Below are 11113 nucleotides of genomic sequence, written 5' to 3'. Positions count from 1 at the left end.
TCCATCTCACAAATCGTGAGGTCACGACCTGAGCCAAAGTCAAGAGTCGGACCCTTAACCCACCGGGCCACCCAGGCGCCCGAAATTTCTTTTTTTCAACAAATATTTCTCTGGTGCCACATGTGTGCTGAGCACTGTCCAGTAGCCAGGGGCTAAAAAAGCTATTGATAGGATTCATTCACAGAAAGAAGCAGGAATAGACGCAAGGGCTGGAGCTGGGAGGGATGGGGGGGAGGGGGAATCCCTCCAGCGGCCCAGCCCCGCCTCCCGAGATGTGGCAGGCCTCCTCCCTGCCCTACACTTTCTACCACCTGCCTTCCGCCTTGCAGGGAGGCTACCACCGGCTCCGGGAAGCCCGTCCCGCAGACCTGCCGCTCCCCTGACTCAGAAGGAGCTGCTCGACCGACAGATACCAAGGTCGTCTTTGCGCCGGCGTGCGACCAATTTAATACGGTAAGGTCTCGGAGTTTCTAGGGAAAGGGTCTTGCGACTTTGCCTTTCCTCAAGAAGACCCTCCGCCAAGAGGTCCCTTCCACAGGCCCCTCTTGACGGCACCCCCGATCCTCTCTGGTCCCGTCTTTAGTCTCCGTTATGTACAAAAGCGGAGACCGACCGCCCGGCGCGGCTTCGACTCTCGGCGCGCGGAAGCGATCCCGGGGTCCAGTGGGCCCGCTTTAGCCACGCCTCTGCGGGCGGGAAAAGGCGGGGAATTCAAATTAGGAACGGCGTTTGGGTGAGCGCGACGAAGCGTCGACAGGAACACAGTTTCTCTTTTAAAAGGTAGAGGATTTAAAAATCTGCACAGGAGCCTACTGCCTAGTGTGGCTCCCATACCAAAGTCCGAGAAGCGAGGGAAGGGAGACCTCGAAGGAGGGTGACCTGGCTCACCGTGAGTGCAATGTGGATGGCGGCAGGGCGGTGGCGGGGAGGTGGGCATGGCGGGTATCGCTTCTCGGCCTTTTGGCTAAGATCAAGTGTAGTATCTGTTCTTATCAGTTTAATATCTGATACGTCCTCTATCCGAGGACAATATATTAAATGGATTTTTGGAGCTGGGAGATGGAATAGGAGCTTGCTCCGTCCACTCCGCGCATCGACCTGGTATTGCAGTACTTCCAGGAACGGTGCACCCCCGCTCGGGGGACAACATCTATGGTACTTAAAGTCAGGTTCTGTGTCTTTTTCACAATATTGCTGTAAGTACTTGCTTGCGTTGTGTTTTTTCCTGGAAAGCTTTGAGCTCTTTGTCCGTAGTCTGCGGTGTTTTACGCTTTGTGGGAACCTTCTTGCCACGCGTGGTAAGTAGCTTGGGAGAAGACGCGCATGTATACTTGGTCGTTGCTTCTTGGTTCCACGCGGTACGGGGGAGGGGTGTTCACTCCCATGACAAGATTTACACGTGGGCCTATCTCTGCTACTCTTTGTTTTTCGTGCTTCTGTGTGGGGCGTGTGGAAACTTAACAGCTGACGTCTTTAAACGGTAGTTCTTTCTTCGATGGAAGGCTGCTGCGAGGTCCATCGCGGGAAGCCCATACCCCCACGTGGTGTATCTCCTGAACCGCGCTTTTTACCTTCTGCCCCGGTAAGACGTTTTCGTAACCTCATCATCGTTCGTGGTACGGGACGGACGTCGCCACGTAGTGAAAAGCCGAGGCTTCACGGCCCCGGAAGGTCTGTGACATCTCTTTCTTTTACAACCCCTTAAAAGTGTCCGTTGTTGACGCACACCTTCCAAGAGTGGACCGGGCCAAATGTGGGTGCGGGCTGTAGTCTGCCAACCCCTGATAATAAAACACCTTTGTCTCTTGTCATGGAGATGCCTCCCTTCAGGCTTCTTGACAGTCCGCTGCCACAACTAGAGACAGGCCTATACATTTACAAGTGGCTGTGGCTCGTGACCAAAGTGGAAACGGAGAGTTCCTGCTCCCTTGTGTCTCCCGGGTTTTCCATCCATGTTAATTAAGTACGTTTGTTGAGCACGCACACTGTACACTCTTCCTTAAATACCTTTGTGTTGGCGGACGTTTCCAGGGTTTCTTCCTTAAACGCGTGGTTCCTGCAGTTTCCCTCCACCTGTCATCACCAGGACTTTTTATGTTTTAGGGCAGATCAGGATTAAAATCTCTGCCAGCGCTCAAGAGGACTCATGATTATAACAACTGAATGAATCTAGGGGCGCCTGGGTGGCTCAGTCAGTTAAGCATCCAACTCCTGGTCTCGGCTAGGTCATGAACCCTCGGTTGGTGAGTTTGAGCCCCACCTCGGGCTCTGGGCTGACAGCGCGGAGCCTGCCTGGGTTTCTCATTCTCCTCTTTCTCTGCCCCTCCCCGACTCACGTTCTCTCTCTCTCTCTCTCTCTCAAAATAAACAAATAAATAAATATTTTAAAAATTAGAAGAGAAAAGAAAGAAGAATGCTGAAAACTTTCCGAATTCTGGAGGGATCATGTAGGGAGAAAAAGTAAATGTTTCATCTTTGTTTACAAAGGTATAATTTGCCAAATTGTCGATAGCTTAAGAGAAAAGATAAAAAAGGTTTCAAAAAAAATCTGGAAACACAAAACATTAAAGAACAAGCAATGAAGTCATAAAAATGATCCTCCTCCTCAACTCATTCAGTCTCATGTAATTAATATTTATTCTACTTGAGTCCAGTTTTTCCATTAGTTGTGGAAATTTTTACCCAGTTCTGTTTTGTGATCTTAGACTTATCAAAACCTTGGACCTGCCGGGGCGCCTGGGTGGTTCAGTTGTTTAGGTGCCGGGCTCTTGAGTGCAGCTCAGGTCAGCATCTCACGGTTTGTGGGATCGAGCCCTGGCGTGGGGCTCTGTGCTGACAGCACGGAGTCTGCTTGGGATTCTCTCCCCCCCCCCCCCGCTCCCCCCCCCCGCCCTCCCACACTTTCTCTCTCTCCCTCCCTCCCTCCCTCCCTCCCTCCCTCCCTCTCGAAATAAATAAACTTAAGGGAAAGAAAGAAAGAAAGAAAGAAAGAAAGCAAGCAAGCAAGAAAGAAAGAAAGAGAGAAAGAAATTGTACTTGTCAAAATACAAGGGATGGATGAAATCGGTCCCCATCATGGAGTGTTACCCTCTGAGGGGGTCTCAACAGGAAGCCTGGGCTTACACACCCTCTTGTGTCTGACACCTGGATGACCTTGAGCCTTCCGGTCTCAGGACCTTGGTTTTCTTGTCACCAAAGTTAAGCACAGGATGGATGACTCCCAAGGTGCTGGGAGGTCCTGACGCACAGGGGGCGGCAGGGTGTGGGTGTGTGTGTGGGGGGGGGGGGTCTGTCCCTTAGCTGCTCCCTGCTTCCCCCTGCTGCCCCCAAAGAGAAAAAGAAAATCGGTTCATCGGCTGAGATGATGACTCAGCCCTAGAGGCGGTGCAGTGCAGGTAAAGGAGCCGGCTGCCTGGCAACCCACTTTGGATCTTAAACACCTGGCCAGGCACCCAACGTTCTGCCCTCAGCAGCCAGGTGTCCGGCTCCTTGAATCCGCCCCCCACACATCTGAGTCTGTCTCTCAAGTCCGGTTAGCTTGAAATCTCTTTCTGAAAGTGTGCTTTTCTCATCTGTTACGTGGGGATCGTGAACGCTGATTGATCCACTTTCCTCAGAAAGTGGATGGGAACGAGAGGACCCGTCAATCGCAAAGACGCGAAACCAACCAGCCAAGAGGAAGGGTCCCCTTAATTCTGTGGGAGGAAGCAGAGCAAGACAGCTGAGGATGTTGGGAGGTGGGGCCTGGGCAGCCTGGATCTCTTTGGATGTAAAATACGATAAGTAACACCTTCTCTTTGGGATTGTTGGAAGACCAAAAGGACAATGTGGGGATTTGCGGACCCGGCCCACGGTGGGTGCCCAAGGTGGGTGCCCAAGGATGGCAGGCAAGTTTTGAAGCCCGGTTCTTGGGGGAGTCTAACTAGTTTTATGGATCCAGTCTAGCTGGGCATGAAACTTGCTGTCCAGCACACAAACCCTGATATTCTTTCTAGCCCCGGGATCCCGAACGCAGTCGGGGCGGGAGGTTGGGGGGTGGGGGTGCAGGTACTCTGCTGGCCCTTGCAACTGCCTTGATCACGTGTAACTATCCAGGGTTTTCAGGCTGGCTTGGGGTAACACCGCCCGGCCCCGTCAAAGAAATGCAGCGTGAACAGTCCCACACCTCTTGGCTCCTGTCTCTCAAGGAACATGAAAGTGAATCTAATTAATGACCTTCAGTATCTTCTGTGCTTTTTTATTATCCCATCCACAGTTCCTGGAGCCTTCCGGTCACTTACAATTCAAACAAAAGAAACACCAAAAAGTTAGCTCGTGTGTCATGGGCTCCTTTTCTCTGTCTCGGCAGCAGAAGGTTCTAGAAACCGTTTGCAGACTCTCCTCAGGGACTCAGAAGGTCAGGGTGAGAGAAGGGGTGGAGAGAAATTGGTTTGCATGTATCGGTAGTGAGAGTGGAGATCCTGAGGAATATACCTGCTGCTTCTGCCGGTCTCTCTCCCTCAGTCATCAAGTGCCGTCGCTGAGCACTTCTCATACGGTCCCATACACGCGCGCGCGCGCGCGCGCACACACACACACGCACACACACACACGCCAGGAGAGTCTTGTTAAGAAGCCCGTGGTCCAGGGAGGCGCCTGGGTGGCGCAGTCGGTTAAGCGTCCGACTTCAGCCAGGTCACGATCTCACAGTCCAGTCCGGGAGTTCGAGCCCCCCGTCGGGCTCTGGGCTGATGGCTCAGAGCCTGGAGCCTGTTTCCGATTCTGTGTCTCCCTCTCTCTCTGCCCCTCCCCCGTTCATGCTCTGTCTCTCTCTGTCCCAAAAATAAATAAACGTTGAAAAAAAATTAAAAAAAAAAAAAGAAGCCCGTGGTCCTGCGTTTCCAGCATGCTCACGGGACCCTAATGCTGCTGATCTGGAGACCTCGCTTTGAGCAGCGAGACTGCGGTAAAATGTCCCACCTCGGGTCTTTTGTATTTATTTTTTTTTTAAGTTTATTTACTTATTTGTGTGTGTGTGTGTGTGTGTGTGTGCGCGTGAGAGAGAGAGAGAGAGAGAGAGAGAGAGAGAGAGAGAGAGAGAATGGGGGGGGGGGAGGGGCAGAGAAAGAAGAGAGAAAGAAGTCCGAGCAGGCTGTGCGCTGTCAGCGCAAAGACCGCCATGGGGTTCAAACCCATGAACCGTGACATCACGATCTGAAGCTGAAATCAGGAGTCGGACGCTCACCTGACCGAGCCACCCAGACGCCCCCGGAGTCATTTTTTTTTTTTTTTAATTTTTTTTCAACGTTTATTTATTTTCGGGACAGAGAGAGACAGAGCATGAACGGGGGAGGGGCAGAGAGAGAGGGAGACACAGAATCGGAAACAGGCTCCAGGCTCCGAGCCATCAGCCCAGAGCCCGACGCGGGGCTCGAACTCCCGGACCGTGAGATCGTGACCTGGCTGAAGTCGGACGCTTAACCGACTGCGCCACCCAGGCGCCCCCGGAGTCATTTTTAAAACAGGGTATATGTGACCCTAACGTGGCCAGCCGTTGCTAGAAAAAACAATCTCCCTTGCCCACTGCCAAGTCAGACAGACGGACCGGGTTCTGATGGGAGTCACAGAAGCAAAAGCTTTTGTGTGTAACTGGAGAAAAAGGAGAGGGGAGAAGAATTGAGAGCGGAGGGGAGGGGAGGGGAAGTCAGACAAAACAAAATGGCATGTCTCTCCGACCGGGTCTCTTCAACTAGTTGTGAAAGCTGAGCTGAGGGGACAAAAAAGAACCCGCTGGAGGGGCGCCTGCGTGGCTCAGTCGGTTGAGTGTCCGATTTCGGCTCAGGAGCAAGAGGACAGGGTAGACGTGGAGATGAAGGCAGGGCTGCCGCAGGGCCAGGTAAAAAAACACAGACGCGGTGGGGATTGGCCTTGAGGACGCTGTCCTCCTGGGCTGGCAGGGACCCAACAGCCCTGCCAAGCCTGAGGGGGGAACGCTCAGGAGCGCCTGGAGTTGGAGTTGGTGTCCTTGGCAGCGGGCGGGAGGGGGGCAGGCACCCTCCTGCTGTGCGTGGGCATCCCCAAGGCTCTGTGGGGGTGTGATGGTGGCTGAATGGCAGCAGAAGAGGACTGGAAGAGCTTGGCAGATGCCCCTTGCCGACCCAGGGCCCACAGGTGCCGGTCACGGAGTAGGTGTGATACTGGAGAATCAGTGGAATCAAAAATTTTAAGTTTGCTTATTTATGCATATGTTTGTGTTTTGAGTCAGAGAGACAGAGAGAGAGAGAGAGAGAGAGAGAGAATCCCAAGTAGTCTCCGCACTGCCCATTGAGGGGCTCGAACTCACAAACTGTGAGATGGTGACCTGAGCCGAAATCAGGAGCCGATGGTTGCTGAACCAGCTGAGCCGTCCAGGCGCGCCTGCATCAAAAATGGTAAAAACAGGTTATCAGAAGAATTTTTAATAGAAAAATCCAGGGGTGCCTGGTGGGCCAGTGGGTAGAGCATGTGATTCCTGATCTTGGAGTTGTTGTGAGTTCGAGCCCCACGTTGGGCGTAGAGATTACTTAAAACTAAAATCTTTTTAAAACGAGAGAGAGAGAGAAGAAAAATCCGGAAATATATCTAAATACGTATGAGGACTTTTTTTTTTTTTTTACATGATCAGGGTGGCGTCTGAACCCGACGGTCCGTGGGCTATTATTCCGTATAGGATGCCGGGACGGCTGGGTAGCCATCCAGAAAAAGTAACGTCAGACTTATACTCCCAATTCCTATACTAGGACGGATAGGAAGAAGTGTGCTCTGTGCTCCAGGTGGAAATGCAAAATGATGAACAATTTAAAGGACAACGGGCAAAGAATAGAGACACTCAGTAACTTGACCAAACTCACAAGAAGCCGGTGCGTGAACCGGAATGAGAAACCATTAATTTGCAATGGGAAATACTCCTTTGCGATGACAGAACACGCATGTCTGCCATCCCAGGCACCTCACTGCACAGATCAAGATGCCCGTGACGTTCCGTGAGGGAGCCCGGTGGGGCGCCTGGCTGGCTCCGTCAGAAGAGCATGGGACTCTCGATGATCTCAGGGTCGTGAGTCAGACCCCATGTTGGGCATGGAGCCTACTTTAAATAAATAAATAAATAAATAAATAAATAAATAAATAAATAAATAAATAAGCAAGCGAGCACGCAGGCACAAGATGACCAGATAAACGTGGAAGCGAGCAGAAAGTTGGGAGAACGCAGTGAGGGTCATAATTACCACAAGCCAGGAGGTCTGCCGGTCACCTTCCGTATGTAGAGATCACATTATATAATATTCATTCATTCATTTATTCGACCAAATATACGAAGTGTCCAGTGTATGCCAGGTACTGTCCTAAGCACAGGAAATATAACTGTGGACTATGGAATAAAGAACAAAAACAAACAACAAACAAACAAACAAAAAACAGGTAAGGGAGAACAGGGGCCCTGAGTGGAGGAGGGAAGATTAAGATTATATGCCTGCTGTTAGTACTCTTGCTTTCCAGATGAGGAGCTACAGAGAAGTGAATGGCCTGAGGTGTTTCCCTGTGCTTGGTTCTCACGGATATGCTACGTACCAAACATGTCTTGTTATTCCCTCTTTTTAAAAAAATGTTTGTTTCTTTGTTTGTTTATTGAGAGAGAGAGAGAGAGAGAGAGAGAGAGAGAGAGAGAGAGAGAGGCGAGCGCGCGCATGAGCGCACGATCGAGGGAGGGGCGGAGAGAGAGGGAGACCGAGGATCCGAAGCAGGTTCCGTGCTGTTGGCGCAGAGCCGGATGAGGGGCTCCATCCAACTCACCGACCTTGAAGATCAGGACCAAAGCCAAAGTGGGGCGCTTAACCGACTGAGCCACCCAGGCACCCCACGTGTCGTTATTCCTAATAATTCTGTCTAATGATTTCTCATCTCATCATCTCTTAGTTTACAGGACAATGGGCAAATGGTTTATTGAAGGCGGAGGGTGAAGCGAGGAGGACAAGGTCCACGCTAGGTCACACTAGGCAAACTGGGTTTAGACGGCTTCCGTCCTGTCCGCCCCCGCACACCTACCTGTGTGTCAGGCTCAGCAACGCTTAGTCTCCTCCTGGGCTGGGCACACAAGAATAACTTTTCTCTTTCTTTCTTTCTTTCTTTCTTTCTTTCTTTCTTTCTTTCTTTCTTTCTTTCTTTCTTTTTCTTGCTTTTTTTTTTTTCCCCCGTGCTCTTTCCAGGCCCTGGGCTCTTGGCTTCCTAGACCTTACCCAGCCTCTTCCACCAACTAAGCTGTGTGGTCTTGGACAAATTGCTTAACCTCTCTGTCTCAACTGTTCCATCTGTAGGTAAACTTTGCAAGTTTGACCCGAAAAGAAAGCACTGGGCACAAGTCGGACCCAAACAACCAGTGTGTCCTATTGTATTGTGTACTGCCGCTCCGTTGTTTCAGTGTCACAATCGATGGCCCCTTCGCTGGTACCTCGTGGGACCCAGGACCCATATTCTAGATGGCTTAAATTGAGGTCACCTCATTAGCTACGTTTCGTGCTCCCTCGACCCCATTTAGGAAGGCACGAAGGTTTCCCCCTCTCGACCCGGGACACTGAGGCTCGACTGGGGTCGGGTCAAGTAGTTTTTGCCCAAGAGCCCTGCTGACCAAGGCAGGGTAGCAGCCCTGTTAGGGCCCAGTCTCGGGTCCCAACTTCTCTCTGGAGCCCTTTCCAGGAGACCTCAGCCGGGCGCTTCTCGGTTCCCAGCACCCTGAAGACAGCAAGCCCCGTAGGGTCCTACAGTGATGACGGGACGGGACGACGTTCTTCAAACTCGGACCACTCTGCTCCAGCCCCCTTCCACACACTCCCCAGTTCCCAGACCCCCATCCCCACCTCCCCCTTGGTCCTGCCTTTACGCAGGCAAAAGCTTTAAACCAACTGAGAGCTTGGCCTCAACCTAGGTTCTGCTCCAGCCCACAAAGCCCTTCAAGAGAACTGGGAAATGGTGGGCGCGGTTACACCTCGCCGCGCGGAAGGGGCGGGGCATTCAAATGAGAAATGGCCTCTGGGTGAGCGCGACGAAGCAACGACAGAGAACACAATTTCTCTTTTAAAAGGCAGAGATTTAAAAATCTGCACAAGAGCCTGCTGCCTAGTGTGGCTCCCATACCAAAGTCCGAGAAGCGAGGGAAGTGAGACCTCGAAGGAGGCTGACCTGGCTCACCGTGAGTGCAATGTGGATGACGGCAGGGCGGTGGCGGGGAGACCACCTGGAGGCGGTATCGCTTCTCGGCCTTTTGGCTAAGATCAAGTGTAGTATCTGTTCTTATCAGTTTAATATCTGATAGGTCCTCTACCCGAGGACAATGTATTAAATGGGTTTTTGGAGCCGGGAGATGGAATAGGAGCTTGCTCCGTCCACTCCACGCATCGACCTGGTATTGCAGTACTTCCAGGAACGGTGTCCTCCTCCCTGGGGGGGGAGGTAGTACTTGTGGTGCTCAAGATCAGCGTGCGGTTATAAACGTGTTGCGGGGGGGCGCCTGGGTGGCGCAGTCGGTTAAGCGTCCGACTTCAGCCAGGTCACGATCTTGCGGTCCGTGAGTTCGAGCCCCGCGTCAGGCTCTGGGCTGATGGCTCGGAGCCTGGAGCCTGTTTCCGATTCTGTGTCTCCCTCTCTCTCTGCCCCTCCCCTGTTCATGCTCTGTCTCTCTCTGTCCCAAAAATAAATAAACGTTGAAAAAAAAAAAATTTTATAAAAGAAAAATAAATAAATAAACGTGTTGCGGGTCCTGCTCGTGTGGGTGTTGGGGGATACGCCTGGCGTTGGCAGTTCCTTTTCTACTCCTAGGGGCTGGCGGGCACGACGACGGGCGCCTGTAAGACAGCGCGGAGCCTTGCTTTTTCCGAAGCTGTTGTTCTCAGCTGCGTCTTCTGGGCAGCAGCAACTAAGAGTTAGTTCGCAACGACACCTGCTGTGAGGGCCTAAGTTTCCAAATCCTTGCTCCCAGATTGGACGGGTACTGCTTCCGTCTCCTGGTCGTGCTCCTGAGTGGGGTCTATGGCATGTAAGTGAATACTGTAAGCAGGTGGTTTGTTTGTTTTGTCTTAATTTTAGTGTTTACTTGTTTTTCAAAGAGACAGAGTGTGAGCGGAAGAGGGGCAGAGAGAGAGAGAGAGAGAGACCCCCCCCCCCCCGCCCTGACACGGGCCTGAACCCACGAACTGCGAGATCATGATCTGAGAGCCGAAGTCGGAGGCCCAACCAGACTGAGCCACCCAGGCGCCCCAAGTCGGTGGTCATTTTTTTTTTTTTAATTTTTTTTTCAACGTTTATTTATTTTTGGGACAGAGAGAGACAGAGCATGAACGGGGGAGGGGCAGAGAGAGAGGGAGACACAGAATGGGAAACAGGCTCCAGGCTCTGAGCCATCAGCCCAGAGCCTGACGCGGGGCTCGAACTCACGGACTGGGAGATCGTGACCTGGCTGAAGTCGGACGCTTAACCGACTGCGCCACCCAGGCGCCCCATCGGTGGTCATTTTTTAAGCGGAAGGTTATCATCGTAGGAGGTCCATACCTACAAAGTGACATACCTTCTCAACCGTGCTCCCTTTTGCCTTCTGCACAAAGGTGAAATGTTTTCTTAACCTCACCGTTGGTGGTAGGAGAGGGGGGGCGGGGGCATGCTTTCTCTCTAAAGGGCCAGCCACATCGTAGAAAGTTGAGGCTCCACGGGCCCCCAAAGGTCTCTGTGACATATTCTTTCTTTTACAACCCTTTAAAAATGTACGATCCGTTGTTAACGTGCACCTTACAAGAGCGGACCGGGCCAAATAGGGGTACCGGCTGTAGTCGCCCAACGCCTGGTATAAAGTACCCACTTTCTGTCTTGTCAGGGAGATGCTTCCCCTTCAGGCTTCTTGACAGTCCGCTGCCACAACTAGAGAAAGGCCTTACATTTACAAGTGGCTGTGGCTCGTGCCCACAGTGGAAACGGAGAGTTCCTGCTCACTCACGTGTCTCTCCCAGGTTTTCCATTCACGGGAAATACATTTGTGGAGCACCCACGATGTACACACCTTTTTTTTTTTTTTTTTTTTTTTAAGGTTTTTAAATTGTGTTTGTTTGGAGAG

The 11113-nt window shown here is 51.9% G+C and overlaps 2 non-coding genes across 2 annotated transcripts; both read left to right on the top strand.

Moving 5' to 3' along the window:
- The first annotated feature begins 944 nt into the window (after positions 1 to 944).
- LOC124522267 (U2 spliceosomal RNA) lies at positions 945 to 1135 on the top strand. Its single transcript, XR_006964729.1, has one exon. It is a non-coding gene; the product is annotated as a U2 spliceosomal RNA (small nuclear RNA).
- Positions 1136 to 9258: 8123 nt separating this feature from the next.
- Positions 9259 to 9449, top strand: LOC124522260 (U2 spliceosomal RNA). Its single transcript, XR_006964725.1, has one exon. It is a non-coding gene; the product is annotated as a U2 spliceosomal RNA (small nuclear RNA).
- The last annotated feature ends 1664 nt before the right edge of the window (positions 9450 to 11113 follow it).

This window comes from Lynx rufus, unplaced genomic scaffold (assembly GCF_022079265.1).
Source record: "Lynx rufus isolate CCGP_SWC_20201006 ecotype Redwood Valley unplaced genomic scaffold, mLynRuf1.p SCAF_34, whole genome shotgun sequence".
Lineage (NCBI taxonomy): Eukaryota > Metazoa > Chordata > Mammalia > Carnivora > Felidae > Lynx > Lynx rufus.
Note: the sequence above shows the minus strand (reverse complement) of the source record. Positions and strands in the feature narration are given on the sequence as shown.